Source organism: Oryctolagus cuniculus, chromosome 5 (genome assembly GCF_051225735.1).
Source record: "Oryctolagus cuniculus isolate XC-2025 breed Fujian yellow rabbit chromosome 5, ASM5122573v1, whole genome shotgun sequence".
NCBI lineage: Eukaryota > Metazoa > Chordata > Mammalia > Lagomorpha > Leporidae > Oryctolagus > Oryctolagus cuniculus.
The window spans coordinates 141,597,485-141,616,948 of NC_142871.1; positions in this window are offsets into that span (position 1 = coordinate 141,597,485).

Sequence of the window (19,464 nt, forward strand, 5' to 3'; positions counted from 1 at the left end):
ACCCTAAACCTAGCCATAGCCGTTGCCCTAACCCTAGACCTAGCCATATTTCTAACCCTAACAGTAACCCTAGCCCTAAACCTAGCCCTAGCCCTAGCCTTAACCATAACCCTAGCCCTAACATAAACCCTAACTCTAACCCTAACCCTAACCCTAACATTAAAGTATACCCTAGTCCTAGCCCTAGGAGTATCCCAAGCCCTAGTCCTAACACTAAGCCTAACTCTAACTCTAAAGCTAACAGTTACCCTAAACCTAGTCCTAGCTCTATCCCTAACCCTAGCCCTAGGCATAGCACTAGCCCTACATCTAGTCCTCAACAGAGCCCTAGTCCTAGTCCTAAACCTAACCCTAATCCTAACCCTAACCTTATCCTTAAACTAGCCCTAGCGTATCTGTCACCCAAGCCCTAGTCCTAAACAAAACTCTAACCTTAACTATAACAGTAACCCAATCTTAGTCCTAGACCTAGACCTTAGACCTAAAACTAACCCTAACATTAGCCCGAACCTTGCCCTAACCCTAACCCTAATCCTAATCCTAACCATAGCCTAGACCTAGCTGTAGCACAAGCCCTAACCCTAACCCTAACCCTAACCCTGACCCTAGCCCTAAAACTCATCCATACCCTGAGACCTAGCCCTAGCCTCCCCATAGACATAGCTGCAGCCCTAGGCCTAGCCCTAGCCCTAACCTGAACAAAAACCCTAACTCTAAACATAACCCTAAAACTAGCTCAATCACTATCCCTAACCCTAGCCTTAGCCCTAGCCCTAATCCTAACCCTATCCTTAACTGTAACCTTAGGACTAGCCCTATACCTAACCCTACACTAAGCCTAACCCCAACCATAACTGTAATCCTAAATCTAACACTAAATCCTAACACTAACTGTAGCTCTATACTAACTGTGACCTTAATGCTAACACTCGCTTAGCCTAACCCTAGCCATAAACCTAACCCAAACCCTAATCCAATCTCTAGCCATAGACATACTCATAGGCCTGGACCCAACATTAACCCTAACTCTAAACCTAGCCCTACCCTAGCCCTAGCCCTAGTCCTAGACCTAGACTTAGACCAAGCCCTAACCTAACCCTAAACCTAACTCTAAACCTAACCTGAGCACTAGCACAAGTCCTAACCCTCAAATAACCCTAACACTAGCCCTAGGCTTAACCTAAACCTAGACCTAGACATAGAACTAGCCCTAACCAAAATCCTACCCCTAGCCCCAGAGGTAGCCATAGCCTAGCCATAAATCTAAAACTAACCTGAACCTTACACTAATCCTAACCTAAACTTAACCCTAAATGTAAACTGAACTCTAGACCTAACCCTAACCCTAACACTAGCCCTAGCTCTAAACCTAATTCTAGCCCCAGGATGATCCATAGCCATAGCCCTAACCCTAACCCAAACCCTAACCCTAGACATAGCCCTAAACCTAGAAATCACTGGGCCTAAACCTAATCCTAACCCTAGCCCTAGGTCTAGCCCTATAACTAACCCTAATCCTAACCTTAACTCTAATCCTAGCTCTAGCCCTTACTTTAACCCTAACCCTAACCTAAAACTAGCTCTAGCACTAACACTAGCCCTTTCTGTAACACACACCCTAACCCTAGATATAGCACTAGACCTAGAAATTGACCTGGCCTTAACCCTAACCCTAGCCCTAGAACTAGTCCTAGCCCTGGCACTAGCCCTAGCCCTAGACTAAATCCGAATCCTAACCCTAACCCTAACCCTAACCTTAACCCTTAAACCTGATTCTATTCCAAACCCTATCCCAAGTATTAGTCCTAAACCTCATGCTAAACCCAACCCAAGCCCTAGTCTGAACCCTAGCTCTAGCCCTTTAACTAGAACTAGCCCTAACTCTAATCCTAGCCCTTGCCTTAGAACAAATCTTAGACCTAGCCCTAAACCTAAAACTAACAATAAACCTTACACTAACCATAACCCTAGGCCTAGCCCAAAACCTAAACCTAATCCTAGGCATAGCATTAACCCTAAACCTAGCCCTAATGCTAACCCTAGCCCTAGCCTTAGCTCTATCCCTAGCCATTGCCCTAGCCTTAGTGTAACCCTAACCTTAACCCCAAACCTAATTTTAACCATTAACCCTAACTCTAGCCCTAAACCTAGACCTACCCCTATCCCTAGCCTTAACTATAAACTAGCCCTAACCCTAACCCTAACCCTATTCCTAGCCCTAGCCCTAGTCACAGCCCAAACACTAGCCCTAACTCTAACCCTAAATCTAACACTAACAACAACCCTAACCCTAGTGTTAGATCTTGACCTGGCCCTAAACCTAAAACTAAGTGTAGTGATAACCCTAAACTTAACCCTAAACCTATCCCTAAACCTAGCCTTTCCCTAACCCTAGGCCTAACTGTAACGCAAGCCCTAGGCATAGCGCTAGCCCTAGCCATAACCCTTGCCATAACTTTAGTGCAAACCAAACCGTAACCCTAAGCCTAATCCTAACCATAATCCTAACTCTAGCTATAAATCTAGACCTATCCCTATTCCAGTCTTAACCATAGCACTAGACCTAATCCTAACCTAGTCCTAATCCTAGCCCTAGTTCTAGTCATAGCCCAAACCCTAACCATAACCCTAACACTAACCCTAACACTAGTCCTAGACCTTGAACTAGCCCTAAACCTAAAAATAAGCCTAATGATAACCCTAAACTTAATGCTAAACCTAACCTAAACCTAGCCTTTTCCTAGCCCTAGCCTTAGATTTAGGCATAACCATAACACTAGCCCTAGCCCTAAATTAGCAGTAACCCTAACCCTAACATAGCCCTAGCCCTAACCCTAACCCTAAATCTAGCCCTAGCCCTAGCTCTAAACCAAGCCTTAAACCTACATCTAGACCTAACCCTAAGCCTAAGCATAGCCCTAGACCTAAAAAAAGACCTAGACTGAAACAAATTACTAACCCAAACCCTAATCATAATCCTAACCCTAGTCCTAGAATAAACTCTAGCTATAGACCTAGCCCTAGCCCTAAGCATGACCCTAACTCTAGTCCCAGAACAAACACTAGCCCTAGACCTAGCCCAAACCTAAACATAACCCTAACTCTAGCCCTAGACCTAATCCTAGACCTAAACTAAATACAAGCCCTTAATTCAGCTCTAATCTTAGCCATAGTCCTAACACTAACCCTAGCCCTAGCCCTAACCCTAACAGAATTCTAACCCTAAACCCAGTCCTAGCCCCAGTCATAGAGCTAACTCTAGCTCTAACCCTAACACTAACCTTTAGCCTAATCCTAACCCTAACCCTAGCCCTAATTCTATCCCTAATGCTATCCTAAACTTAGCAATAACCCTAAACCTGACATGGACACTAACCCTAGCATTAGCCCTACGTCTAGACCTAGTCCTATACCAAGACCTATACCTAATATCCCTAACCGATACACTAATGCTAACCCTAGCCCAAGCCCTAACCTGAACCCTAGCCCTAGCCCTAGCCCTAGACTTAACACTAACTGTAACCCTAATTCTAATCCTAACCCTAACCCTGACCCTAAACCTCGCACTATCCCTATCTCTAGGCTTAACCATAGCTCTAGCCCTAAACCTAACCCTAGACCTAGCCCTATACCTAACCCTAGCCCTAGCCCTATCCATAGCCAAAACCCTAGCTCTAACCCTAACACTAACCCTAACCCTCACAGTAATCCTAACCCTAATCCTAGACCTAGACCTAACCCTAAAACTAGCATTAACCCTAGCCCTAATCCTTCCCCTAACCCTAACCCTACCCCTAATAAAAACCTAACCCTTTTTCTAGCCCTAGACCAATACCCACACTAACCCTAAAACTAATCCCAGACCTAGCCCTAGCCATAACACTAGCTCTAAATTTAACCCAAGTTTTAAACATGACCATAACCATAAACCTAGCCCTAGCCCTAGACCTTGCCCTAGACCTAGCCTGAGACCTCTTCCTAACAATAACCCTAACCCTAACCCTAACTGGAACCCTATTCTTAATCTTAGCCCTAGTCCTAGCCCTAGCCCTAGCCATAAATCTCAACCTAACCTTAGTCCTAAACCTAAGCCTAACACTAGCCTATCCTTGCACTAACCCTAACCCTAGAACTAGACCTAAATTTAACAATAACCCTAGACCTCGCAGTAGCCCATGACCTAGGCCTAGTACCAGTCATGGAAAAGACCTTGCCTTAAATCTGACACTAAGCCTAACCCTAACCCTAACAGTAAACCAACTCTAGTCCTAGACCTAAACCTAGCCCTAGCCCTAACCCTGACCCTAGCCCTAAATTTAAACTAACCCAAGCTTTTGCCTCAGACCTAGCCATAGCCCTAGCCCTAGACTTAAAAATAACCCTAACACTGACCCTAAAGCTAACATTATCCCAAGCCCCAACCCTAGCCCCAGTCTTAGCACTAGCCCAGCCCCTAACCCTAACCCAAGCTCTAACCCTAACCCTATCCCTAGCTCTTGCCCTAGAACTAAAACTAGCCCTAGCCCTAGCCATAACCCTAACCCTAGCCCAAGAACTAATACTAGCACTAACCTAAACCCTAACCTAAACCCAAACCATAGGCAGAGTCCCTGCAATAGCACTACCTATATTGGTATCCCTAGCTCTAGGCCTAGCCATAGCCCTAACACTAACCTGAAACCTAACCCTAAATGTAACCCTAAACTAGCTCAAGCCCTAGCTCTAGCCTGATCCCTAGTCCTAACATTAACCTAGTGCTAGAACTAACCCTAACCCTAAACTAATCCTAACCATAAACCCAACCCTAGCCTAAGCCCTAGTCCTAACACTAACCCTAGTCTTAGCAATAACCCCGACCCTAACCCAATCCTAACCATAAACCTAGCTCTAGCCTTAACCATAGACCGAATAATAACTCTAGCCCTAATACTAATGATAAGCTTGACCCTAACCCTAAACCTAGGCCTAACACTATCCCTAACCCTACCCTAAACCTAACCATAACCCTAAAACTAATGCTAACCCTAATTCTACCTCTATACCTAATCCTACCTATGCCTAATCCTAGCCCTATACCTAATACTGATTCTAACCCTAATTTTAACCCTAACCATAGTTCTAGATCTAGCCCTAGACCTAGACCAAGACTTAGCTCTAACCCAAAACTAAAGCTAACCCTAACCCTAGGCCTAAACTTAACCCTAACTCTAGCCCTAACCCTAACCCTAGCCCTATATCTAGTTCTAACCTTAACCCTAGCCTTAACCTTATTTTTTTTGACAGGTAGAGTTATAGAAAGTGAGATACAGGCAGAGATAAAGGTCTACCTTCCATTGGTTCACTCTCCTAATGGCCGCTACAGCCAGCACTGCACTGATCTGAAGCCAGGAGCTGGGTGCTTCCTCCCAGTCTCCCATGTGGTTGCAGGGACCCAAGCACTTGGGCTATCCTCCACTGCCCTCCCGGGCCACAGCAGAGAGCTGGACTGGAAGAGGAGCAACTGAGACTAGAACCTAAGGTGCCAGCACTGCAGGCAGAAAATTAGCCAAGTGAGCCATGGTGCCAGCCAGCCTTAGCTCTTAATCTGACCCAAAAACTAAACTTAATGCTAACCCTAGCCCTAGCCCTAACCTTAGTCCTAGGCCTAACACTAACCCTAATGTTAACCCTAACCCTAAACCTAACCTTAACCCTAATGCTAAATGTAGCCCTAGCCCTAGCTGTAGCCCTGGCCTTAACCAAGCACTGGCCCATCCCTAACCCTTACCCTAAACCTAGCCCTAGCCCTAGACCTATCCCTCAACCTAACTGGATCCCTAACCCTAGCCCTAGCTGTAGCCCTAGCCCTAATCCTAACCCTAACCCTAACCCTAATGTCAATCCTATCCCTAATCCTAGCCTAGCTTTAACCTTACCCTAAACCAAGCCCTATCTCTAAACTTAACCCTAACACTAGCCATCACCCTAGCCCTAGCCCAAGCTCTGGCCCTATTTCTATCCCTATCCCTAACCCTAACACTTAAACTAACCCTAGCCCATACCCTAACCATAACACTAAACAACACCTTAGCCCTAACCTTAACCATAGGCATAATCCAAGCCCTAGACCAAGCACTAGCCCTAGCCCTAACCTTAAATCAGCCTTACCCTAACCCTAACAATAGCCCTAGCCCAAGCCCTAGACATAACCCTTGATCTAAACCAAACCATAACCCTAACACTAACCATATCCCTAGCCCTAGCCCTAGCCCCAGTCCTAAAATCAACCCTAACCTCCTTACACTAAACTTAGTGCAGGACCTAGCCTTAACCTTAAACCTAACCCTAACCCTAACCCTAACCCTAACCCTAACATATCCCTAGCCCTAGTGATAGACCCAGGCCTAGCCCTGGCTCTAGTCACAGGCTTAGCCCTAACCCTTGCCCTAGCCATAGCCCTAGCCCTAGCCCTACTCGTTGGTCTAATGCTAACTCTAACCCTAACTCTTACACTAACACTAACTCTAGACATATATATGTCCCTAGTCTGAACCCTAACCCTAACCCTAATCCTAGCCCTAGCCAAAGCCTTAAACTTAGCACTAGCCCTAGCTCTACCTCAAGCCATAGCCTTAATCTAACCCTAACCCTAACCCTCGCCCTAACCTAGACCTAGTTTTAGACCTAGCACTGGCCCTAAATTTAACCTAAGGTTTAAACCTAACACTAACCCTAGACCTAGCACTAGCCCTACATTTAACCCAAGATTTATACCTAACTCTAACCATAATCCTAACCCTAGTCCTAACCCTAGTCCTACCCCTAGCCCTAAATCTAACCCTGAAACCAACCTTATCCCTAACACTAGCCTTACATTAGCCCTAGTCCTAGCCCTAGTACTGGCACTAACCCTAATTCTACACTAACTCTAACCCTAACCCTAACCGTAACCATAGAACTAGCAGTAGCCCTAGCCCTAGATCTAGCCCTGGCCATAGCCCATCCATAACCCAAATCATGACTCTAAACCTAGCCCTAGCCATAGCCTTAGCCCTAACCCTAACCCTAATCTAAACTCTACATCTATCCCTAACCATAAGTCTAGTCCTTATCATAAACCTGCACACAGCCCTAGCCTTAACTCCAACCCTAGCCTTAACCCTAACCCTTCTCCTAGATATAGACCTAACCTAGACCTAGCCCTAGCTATAAGCCTAACCTTAATGCAATTCTAAGCCTAAACCCAGCCATAGCCCTAGCCCAAGTCCTAACACTAAACCTAGCCCTAGCCCTAACCCTAAACCTAACTCAATCCTAACCCTAAACCTAGCCCTAGTCCTCCTCATAGACCTAACCCTAGTTCTAGCCCTAACACTAACCCTAAGCCTAACCCTAAAACTAACCTTAGCTCTAGTATAAGCCCTAACACTACTCTAAACCTAACCTAATACTAATGCTAACCCTAACTCTATCTCCAAACCTAGCCTGAGAGCTAACTCAAATCTAACCTTGCCCTAATGCTAACCCTAACCATAAACATAGCTATAAGTCTAGCCCTAGTCCTAGACCAAGACCTACCACTCACCCAAACACTAAGGCTAACCTAACACTAACACTAATCTTAACACTAACACTAATGCTAACCTTACCCCTAATTTTAGCACTAACCCTAGCCCTAGCCGTAGCCCAAAACCTAACCCTAAACTAGCCCTAGTGCTAACACTAAACCTAACCCTAAACTAGCCTTAGTGCTAGCACTAACCCTAACGCTAGGCCAAGCTCTAGTCCTAGTCCTAATCTGAACCCTAAACCAAACCCTAATCATAGGCAGAGCCCCTGCTATAACCCTAACCATATCTGTAGCCCTAGCCCTAGGCCTATCCCTTGCCCTAACCCTAGCCCAATCCCCATCCCTAGACTTAACCATAATCCAGGCCTTAACCCTAAGCTTAAACCTAACCCTCTCAGTAACCCTAACCCTAGTCCTAGACCTAGACACAAACCTAAAGCTAACCTTACCCTAGCCCTAACCCTAACCCTACCCTAACCCATAACCTAAACCTAAGCCTTTCTCTAGACCTATCCCTAAGCCTAATCCTAACTCTATCAGGATCTCTAACCCTAATCCCAGCCCTTGATTTAGCCCTAGCCCTGACCCTAATGCTAATACTAATACTAATGCTAATGCTAACGCTAATCTTAACTCTAATCCTATCTCTAAGCCTAGCCTTACCCTAAACCTAGAACTAGCTGTAAATAACCCTAACATTAGCCATTGCCCTAGCCCTAGCCCAAGTGCTGCCCTATTACTATCCCTAACCCTAATACGAACATTAACCCTAGCCTTACCCTAATCCTAACATTAACCCAAGCCCTTGCCCTAGCTCAACAATAGCCCTAACCCTAACACTAGCCACAATCCTAGCCCTAATCCAAGCCCTAGCCCTAGCCTGAACCCTAGACCTAGCCCTTGACCTAAACCAAACCTAAACCCTAACGCTAATATATCCCTAGCCCTAGCATTAAACCTAGCCCGAACCCTAGTCCCAGTTTTAACCCTAACCCTAACCCTAATTCTTACCCTAAACCTAGTGCTAGACCTAGCCTTAGGCCTAAACTTAACCCTAACTCTAACTCTAACCCTAATCCTAGCCCTAGTGCTATCCCTAGGCCTATCCCTACCCCTAAGTCCTAATCCCAAACCTAAACCTAGCCCTAGCCCTAGTGCTAGACCTAGCTCTAGCCCTACCCATAGGTCCTACTCTTAAGCCTAATTTTTGCCCTAGATCTAGCCCTAGCCTTAACCATAACACTAACACTAACCCTAGCCATAGTCATAGCCCTAACCCTAGCCCACCTACCCTAACACTAAAACTAGCCCTAGACTTATGCCTAGCCCTAATACTAATCCTAACCCTTACGCTAGCCCTAGCCCAAGAATAGCCTTAGCACTAGCCTTAGCTCTACCTTGAGCCCTAGTTGTGACCCTTACTGGAACCCTAACTCTAACACTAAATCTGGACCTAGTACTAAACATAGACCCAAATTTAACCAAAGATTTAAGCCTAACCATAACACTAACCATAACCCTAATCCTAGCACTAGACTTAATCCCAGCCCTTACCTAAACCTAACCATAGCCATAGCCCTAGCACTAGCCCTATTTTAACCCAAGCTTTAAACCTAATCCTAACCATAACCATAATTCTAACCCTAGCCCTAGTCCTAACCCTAGCCATAGCCCTAGCCTAAAATGTAACCCTAAACCACACCCTAACCCTAACACTAACACTTCTATAACCCTAGCCCTAGCACTAACACTAATCCTAACTCTAACACTTACTCTAACCTTAACCCTAACCCTAATCATGGAACTAGCCCTAGACCTAGATCTAGCCCTAGTCTTATCCCATCCCTAACAATAATCATGACCATAACCCAATCCTAACTTTAAACCTAGCCTTAGTCCTAGCCCTAACCCTAGACATAATTCTAGCCCTAGCCATAAACTAGCCCTAGCCCCAGCCCTAGTCCTTACCTTACTCTAGGCCTAAACCTAGTCCTAGCCCATTCCTAGCCCTTTACCTAAAACAATCTTTAACCCAAACACTAACTGTATCTATAGACATAGCACTAGACCTAGCCTTAGCCCTAGTCTGAATCCTAACCCTAAATCTTATCCTAAACCTAGTGCTAGACCTAACCTTAGCCCTAAACCTAACTCTAACACTAAACCTAACTGTATCCCTAGTCCTAGTGCTAGACTGAGCATAGCCCTAGCCCTAAAGCTATCCATAGTCCTAACCCTAACCCTAGCCCTAGCCCAGGTCTTAGTACTAGCCCTAGCTCTACCTCGAGTCCTAGCTGTGACCCTAACCTGAACCCAAACCCAAACTCTAACACTAAACATAGACCTAGCCTTAAATGTAGAACTAAATTACTAAAGATTTAAGTCTGACCATAACAATAACCATAACCCTAGCTCTAGTACTAGATCTAACCCTGGCCCTAGGACTAACCAAACCTAATCCTAACCCTAAACCTAACGCTAACCCTAACCCTAGCCCTAGCCCTAGCCTTAAACTTAACCCAATTTAAACCTAATCCTAACATTACAATAACCCTAGCCCTTGCCCTAAACCTAGCCATAGCCCTAGCCCTAAATCTAACCCTAAACCCAACCCTAAACCTAACACTAGCCCTACCCTAGCCATAGCCCTAGCACTAACCCTAACCATAAACCTAACCATAGAACTAGCCTTAATCATAAACCTACACCTAGCCCTAGCTGTAACTCTTACCCTAGTCTTAGTCATAGCCTAAGTCCTAGCTCTAGCCCTAAACCTAGCTCAAGCCTTAAAACTACCCAAAACCATAAGCTTAACTTTATCTCTATCCCTAGCCCTAGCCCTAACCATAGCCCTAACACTAACCCTAACCCTAGCCCTAGCCCAATACTTAGCCCTAGCCCTAACCCAAACCCTAAAGCAATCATAACCCTAAACCCAGGGCTGGCCCTAGCTCAAAACCTAACACTAACCCTAGCCCTAGACCTAATCCTAATTCTAACTCAGTACTAACTCTAAACCCAGCCCTAGTCCTAGCCATTGTCCTAACCCTAGTTCTAGCCCTAACACTAAACCTGAGCCTAACATTAAACATAAACCTAGCCTTGCACTAGCCCTAAAACAACCCTAAATTTAACACTAACTGTAATCCAAACAGTAAGCCTAACATTATCTATAACCCTAGGCCAAACCATAGCTCTAAAGCTAACACTAATACTAAGCTTAACCCTAACATTAACCATAACCATAAACATAGTCCTAGGTCTAACCCTAGTCCTAGACCAAGACCTAACCCTAACCCAAACACTAATGCTAATCCTAACCCTAGCCCTAATCTTAACTCTACCTAACTCTAAACCTAGCCCTATCCCTAGCCCTAGCCCTAACCCTAACCCTAACTTAACCCTAACCATAATGCTCACCTAACTCTATATCTAGCACTAACCATAAGCCGAGCCCTAATCATGACCCTACACATAGCCCTAGCCTTAATTTTAACCTTAGCCCTAGCCCAAACCCTAGCCCTTCCTTTAAACCTAGCTTAAGCCTTAACACTAGCCATAAAACAGCTTAAACCTAGCCTGAGCCCCTAGCCCTAGCCCTGGCCCTAACCATAATACTAATATTAGACCTAGCCTTAGCCCAAGTCCTAGCCCTAGCTCTAACACTAACCCTAATGCAATCCTAAACCTAAACTTAGTCTTAGCCCTTGCCCAAGTCCTAACACTAACCCTAGCCCTAGCCCTAAAATGACCCTAACCCTAACATCACACAAAACTCAAGTCTAACCCTAGCAATAGAACTAACCCTAGTTGTAGCCCTAATAACACTAAACCTAATGCTAAACTTAATCCTAGCACTAGCACTAGCCCTAAACCTACACTAAACCTAACCCTAACCATAATCCTAACACTAACCTTAAACCTATCTCTAAACTTAGCCCTAGAGCTAACAGTGATCCTAACACTAATCTAACCCTAATGCTGTCTTACCTTAATCCACCTTAAACATAACCCTAGTCTAGCCCTAGTCCATATCCCAGACCAAGACTTAGCCCTAACTCTAACACTAATGCTAGCCCTAACCCTAACCTTAATCTTAACCCCAATCCTAGCCCCAGTCCTAGCTTTAATCTTAAACATAGTCTGCCTGTCAAAAAAAATAAAAATTAAAAAAAAAAAATTCTAATCTTAACTCTAAACCTAACCCTAGCCCTATCATATTCCTAGGCTTAACCCTAACCCTATCACTAAACCTATCCTTATCTCTATCCCTAACCCTAGACTTAACCATTACTCTAGCCCTAATGCCAAACCCTAACCCTCACAGTAAACCCTAATACTAGTCCTAGACCTAGACCTAAACCTAAATCTAACCTTAACCCTAACCCAGCACCAACTCTAACCCTAATCCCACACCTAACCCTAAACCTAAGCCTTTCCCTAGCCCTAGCCCTAATGCTAACCCTAACCTGAACCCTAGTTCTAACCCTAACCCTAGCCCTATCCCTAAGCATAACCCAAACACTAATCCTAAACTTAACTCTATCCCTAATCCTAGCCTAGCCCTAGCCTAACCCTAAACCTAGCCCTAGCTCTAAACTGAACCCTAAACTGAACCCTAGCCATGCCTTAGCACTATCCCTAGCCCTAGCACTGTCCTTAACCCTAACACTAACCCTATCCCTTACCCTAATACTAAAAGTAATCCAAACGCTAGCCCTAGAGAAGCATTAGCCATAGCCCTAACCCTAGCCGTAATTCTAGCCCTATTTCAAGCCATAATGCTAGCTCTAGCCTTAAAACTACCCCAAGTCCTAGCCCTATAGCTAGACCTCACAAAAGCCCTAACCATAGCCGTAGCACTAAATCTAGCCCTATCCCTATTATTAGGCTTAACCCTAACTCTAGCCCTAAACCAATCCTTATCCCTATCCTTAGGCTTAATCATAACCCTAGCCCTAACACTAACCCTAATCCTCACAGTAACCATATCCCTATCCCTAGACCTAGACCTAAACGTAAACTAACTCTAAACTAGCCCTAACCTTATCCCTAACTATAAGCCTCCCCCTACCCCAACCGTAACCCTAACCCTAAATCTAACACTAACACTAACCCTGTGTTTATCCTAGCCTAACATTAACCCAAACCCTAGCACTAGCTCAGACTAGCTCTAGCCTAATCCTAGCCATAATCCTAGCCCTAGCCCAAACCATAACCCTAGTCCTATCCCAAGGCCTAGCCCTAGACCTAGCCCTAAAAATAACCCTAACACTAACATTAACCCTAGCCCTAACCATGACTGTAGCCCTAGCTGTAACTATAAACCTAACCATAGCACTAGCCCAGCCCTAGCCCTTGCCCTAGCCCTAATCTTAACCCTAATCTTAACACTAGATCTATCCCTAAACATAATCCTAAACTTAGCCCAAGCCTAGCCCTAGCTTTAAACCTAGCTCAAGCCTAAACTAGCCAGACATATAAGCTTAATCCTATCCTGACCACTGCATTAGCACTAGCCCTAGACCCAATTCTAACCCTAACCATAGCCCAAACCCAGACAAGCCCTAACTATAACCCTAACATTATTCCTAACCCTAGCCCAAGCCATAGCCATAACCATAGTTCAAGCTCTAACCCTAGCCCTAACCCTAACTCTAAACCTAAACCTAGCCCTAGCCTTAGCCCTAACCCTAACCCTAACCCTAACACTTTCCCTAACACTAAGCATAACCTTAGCCCTAACCATAACTCTATGCCTAGCCCTAGCCATAGCCCTAGCCTTAACCTTAACCCTAGCCCTAGCCCTAAACCTAACCCAAGCCCTAGACCTAGTCCCAGACCTAACCCTAACCCTAACTCTAAACCTAAACCTAGTGCTAGACCTAGCCTTAGCCCTAAACCTAACCCTAACCTTAACATTAAACATATCCTTAGCCCTAGCACTACACCTAGGCCTAGCCCTAGCCCTAGCCCTAGCCCTAACCCTAACCCTAACCCTAACCCTAACCCTAGCTTTAGCCCTAGCCCTACTGCTAAGTCTAACACTAACCCTAAACCTAACTCTAACAGGACCCTAGCCCTATACCTATCCCTATCCCTAACCCTAACATTTACCTAGCCCTAACCCATGACTTATTCTTAGCATTAGCCCTAGCTCTACCTGGAACCCTAGCCCTGATCCTATACCAAACCCTAACTCTAACCCTAAACCTAGCCATAAACATAGACCTAAATTTAACCAAAGCTTTAACCCTAAACCTAAACCTAAACCTAAACCATAAATTTAAGCCAAGTTTTAAACCTAACTCTAGCCATAACTACAAACCTAGCCCTATCCCAAGCCCTAACCATTACCCTAGCCCTAACCCTAAACCTAACCCTCAATCTAAACTTAATCCTAACCCAAGCCCTAGCCCTATCCCTAACACTAAGCATAACCTTAGCCCTAACCATAACTCTACTGATAGTGCTAGCCTTAAACCTAACCCTAGCCCTAGCCTTAGCCCCAGGCCTAACCCTAACACTACCCTAACTCTAATCCTAAACTTAGCACTTGACCTAGCCTTAGCCCGAAACCTAACCCTAACCTTAACCCTAAACATATCTCTAGCCCTAGCACTAGACTTAGGCCTAGCCCTAGCCTTAGTCCCTGCCCTAGCTCTAACCCTAGCCCAAATCCTCAGCCTAACACTAACTTTAACCCTAACATTAGCCCTAAAGTTAGTCATATCCCTATCCCTAGACTTAAACATAACCCTAGCAAGAATCCTGACTATAACCCTAAAAATAGCACTAAGCCTAGACATAGCCCAAGACCTAGCCCTAACCATAACCATAATCCTAACCCTAACAATAAACATAACCCTAGTCCTAGACACAGACCTAGGCCTAAACCTAATCCTAACCCTAGCGCTAACCTTAAACCTAAACCTTACCCTAATTCTAAACCTAACACTAGCTCTAGCTCTAATCCTAAACATAACCATAAACCTAGACCTAGCTCTAGCCCTAGTCTTAGCCCTAACTCTAACCCTAACTCTAATCCTAGACCTTGCCCTAACCCTAGCCCCAAACTTAATATTAAGTTCTAACCCTAAATCTACCACAACCATAAACCTAGCCCTAGCCAAAACCAGAGTTGTAGTCCTATTTCTAGCATGAATCTGAACCCTAACCCTCTCCTTATCCTTAGCCCTAGCCATAGCCCAAACCCTAAACCTAACCCTAAAACTAAGCCTAACCCAAGCCCCAGCCTAGCCTTAAATTAACCCTAAACCTAGCCCTAAACTTAACCCTAACCATAACATTCGCCCTAGTACTTGCCCTAGCCCTAGCCCCAGACCTAACTCTAGCCCAAACCCTGGCCCTAATCCTAAACCTAAGTCTAACCCTAGCTCTAACCCTAGCCCTTGCCCTAGCCCTAGCAGTAGACCTAACCCTAGCCCTAACACTGGTCCTAACCAAACCCCAATCCTAACACTAATATTATCCCAATCTCTAATCATGGCCCTAGTCTTAGCATTAGTCCTCCCCTAACCCTAATCAAAACCCTAGCCCTAACCATAACCCTAAGCCTTGACCTAGAACTAGCCTGAGCCCTAGCCCTAACCCTAGCCCAAGCTCTAGCCCTAGCACTAATCTTAACCCTAAACCTAACCTGAACAATAGGCTGAGCCCCTGCCTTAGCCCTACCCATATCCGTAGCACTAGCCCTAGGCCAAGCCATAGCACTAACCCTAAAGCGACCCTAACCTTAAATGTTGCCCTAAAGCTAGCTCAAACCCTAGCTGTAGCTGTATCCATAGTCATAATCGTACCCCTAGCCCTAGCCCAGGCCCTAGCACTAATTCTAATGCTAAACCAGTCTTAACCTAAACATGCCCTAGCCCTAGCCCTAGTCTACACATTAACCCTAGCCCTAGCCCTAAACTAATCCTAATCCTAAACCCAGCACTAGCCTTAGCCATAGTTCTAACACTAAACGTAACCCTAGCCCTAACCCTAACTCTAACCCAATCCTAACTTTAAACCCAGCCATAGCCCTATCCATAGACCTAAAACTAGCTCTAGTCTAACACTAACCCTAAGGCTAACCCTAACCCTAACCATAGCCCAAAAACTATCTCTAATTCTACCCTAAACCAACCATAACCCAAAACCTAATGCTACACTAACCATATCTCGAATCCTAGGCCTAAATCTAGCCCTCGACTTAATAGTAATTCTAACCCTAACCCTAACCCTAACTATAAGCCTAACCTTAGTCCTAGCCTTAGGTCTATCCGTTGTCCTAAACCAAGACCTAGTCCATATCCAAACACTAATGCTAACCCTACCCTAGCCCTTAATTAACCCTAACCAAGCCCTTGTCCTAACCTAAATCCTCGTCCTAGCCCTAGATTTAACCCTATCCATAACCCTAATTCTAATCTTAACCCTAACACTACCTTAGCTCTAAACCAAGACCTATTATATCCCTAGGCTTAAACCTAACCCTAGCCCTAGCCATAACCCAAGCCCTGGCCCTAACCCTAATGCTACTCCTAAACCTCAAAGTAAATCTAACCCTAGTCCTAGACCTTACCATAAACCTAACCCTAACTCTAACCCTTACCCTAACCCTAACCCTAATGATACCCAAAACACTAAAGATAAGTCATTCCCTAGTCCTATCCCTAGGCCAAAACATACCCTAACCATATCGCTAACCCTAGACCTAGACCTAACCCTAACTTTAGCTCTAACTGTATCACTAACTGAAACATTAACCCTACCCTTAACCCTAGCATAGCCTTAGCATTATCCTAAACCTAGCCCTACTTCTAAAGTTAGTCCTAACCCTAGCCATCGACCCAGCCCTAGACCTAGTCCTAGCTCTAGCCTTAGACCTAACCCTAAGCCTAACACTAACCTTAGCCTTAACTCTAAACCTAACATTAACCCAAGCCCTAGAATTAGGCCAGCACTAAACCTAGACATAACTCTAACCATAATCTTAGCAAAGCCCAAGACATAGCTGTAGACCTAACCCTAGCCCTAGTCCTAACCCTATACCTTTCCCTAGCCCTAACCCTAGCTCTAGCATAAGCCCAAGCCCTAGCCCTAGCCCTAACCCCAGGCATAACCATAACCCTAACCCTAACCCTAACCCTAACCCTAGTGTTAGAACTAATCTTAGCCCTAAACCTAACCCAAAGCTTATCCCTATCCCTAGCACTAGATCTAGGCCTAGCTATAACCCTAGTCCCAGCCCTATACCTAACCTTTGCCCTAGCCCTAGCTCTAACCATAGCCATAGCCCTAGTCCCAGCCCTAGCCCTAATCCTTGCCCTATACCTAGAACTAGCCTAACCCTAGCCATAGCCTTAGCCCTGGCTGTAGCCCTAGTGCTAGCAATATCACTAAACGCAACCCTAACACTAACCTTAGCAATAACCCTAATGCTAACATTAACCAAAGCCCTAGCCCTAGACTAGCAATAGACCTAGCCCTAAACCTAGCCAAAATTCCAGCCTTAGCCCAAGACACAGCCCTAGCCCTAGCCCTAGCCCTATACCTTACCAAGCCATAACCCTAGCTCTAGCCCAAGCCCTAGAACTAGCCCTATCCCAAATCCTAACCCTACCCAAATCCTAATCCTAACCTTAATCCTATCCCTAAGTAACCCTTTCCTTAACACTAAGCATAACCCTAGACTTAAGCTTAACCCTAACCCTAGCCCTAGTCCTATCCCTAACCATAGCCCTAACCCTAATCCTATTCCTGAGTCTAACTCTTTCCTGAACACTAACCTTAACACTAAGCATAACCATAGCTTTAACCATAACCCTAACCCTAGCCCTAGTCCTACCCCTAACCACAGCCCTAACCTTAGCCCTAGCTCCAGACCTGGCCCTAACCCTAAACCTAACCCTAACCCTTACCCTAATCCTAACCCTAACACTAACCCTTGCCCTGAACTTAGCCCTAGCCCTAGCTTTACCATAACCCTAGCAGGAAACTTTACCCTAATCCTAACCCAACCCTAGACCTGGAGAAAGCCCAAGACATAGCACTATCCTTAACCCTAACCCTAACAATAAACCTAACCCTATTCATAGACCAAGATAAAGGCCAAAACCTAACTCTAATCCTAGCACTTACCATAACCCCAACCCTAGCCCTAGCCCTAATCTTAACACTAACCCTAACCCAAACCCTAACCCTCATCCTAAAACTAATCCTAGCATAGAAATAGCACTAAACTTAACCTTAGTCCTAGCCCTAAACTTAACCTTAACCTTAGCCCTTGCTCTGTCCTAGCCCTAGACAGAGCACTGGCATTAACCCTAACCCTAAAACTAACCCAACCCTAACTTCAACCCAAACCATAGACTTAGTACTAGTACTACAATAGCCCTAACCTGAAACCTAATCCTAGCCCTAAAAAAAGACTAAACCTAGTCCTAGTACCAGCACTAACCTTACACTTAGCCCTAGCACTAGCCCTAGCCCTAAACCTATCCCATTACCTAGCCCTAGCCCTTACCCGGGTCCTAGTCCAAGCCTTAGACTTAGATCTAGCTCTAGCTCTAACTTGAGGCCTAGCCCTGACTCTAACCCTAACCCTAACCCTATCCTTAGCCCTAACCCTAGCCATAACACTAACCCTAACCTTAACTCTAAACCTAAACCTAAGCCTAGGATAACCCAAGCCGAGCCTTGCACTAACCCTATTCCTAGCCCTAGCCCTAAACAAAACTCCCACACTAGCCCTCACCCTAGCCTTTATTGTAGCCCTAACTCTACACCTAACATAGCCTAACCCTATCCCTAACCCTAACCCTAAACCTAAGCATAAACACAAGAGTAAACCAACCCTGGTCCTAGACCCAAACCTAGCACTAAACCTAACCCTAAACATAGCCCTTGCCCTACACCTAACCCTAAGCTTAAGCCAAGCCCTAAAATTAGCGCTAAATTAGCCCTCACACTATTCCTAGTAATAACCCTACCAATAGCCCTGACACTAAACCTAACCCTAATACTAACTCTAAATCTAACATTAACTCAGGCTATAGCCATAGGCCTAGCCCTAGACATACCACTAGACATTCCCCTAACCCTAACCCAAATCCTAACCCTAAACCTAACCCTACCCTTACCCTAGAACTTGCCTTAACCCTAGCCCTAACCCTAACCCTAACCAAAACCTTGGCACAAGCCTTAGGCCTAGCCCTAACCCTAGCCCTGAACCTAACACTAGCTCTAACATTGATACTAACACTAACCCCAGATCTAACATTAACCTAAGACGTAGCCCTAGTCCAGCACTAGCCCTAACACTAACTCTAGCCTTAACCTTAGCCCTGTGTCAAGCCCTAGCCCTAGCCCTAGCCTAAAACCTAACCCTAGCCATAGCCCTAGCCCTAGACCTAACCATAGCCCTAACCCTAGCTTTAGCCCAAGCCCTAGGCCTAGCCCTACCCTAAACCTAACACTAACCTTAACCTTAACACTAACCCTAACCCTAGCCCTAGCCCAAGGCCTAGTCCCAGGCCTAATCCTCAGCCTAACCATAACTCTAATCCCAAACTTGGCACTAGACCTAGCCTTAGCCCTAAACCTAACCTTAAGCCCAACCCTAGTCCTAGCCATAGACATAATTCTAGCTCTAGTCCTAATGCTAACTCTAAACTTAACCCTTACCCTAGCCTTAGAGCAAGCCTTAGTCCTAGTAGATCTAGTCCTAAATCGAGCTCTAGTCATGACCCTAACCCTAACCCTAACCCAGATACTAAAGTCTAAACCTAAACCTAGCCCTAGCCCTAAACCTAGACCTAAATTGAACTCTAGATTTAACCCTAACTGTAAACAAACCCTAGGCTCATACCAAGACTTAACCGCATCCATAGCCCTAACCCTAAACCTAA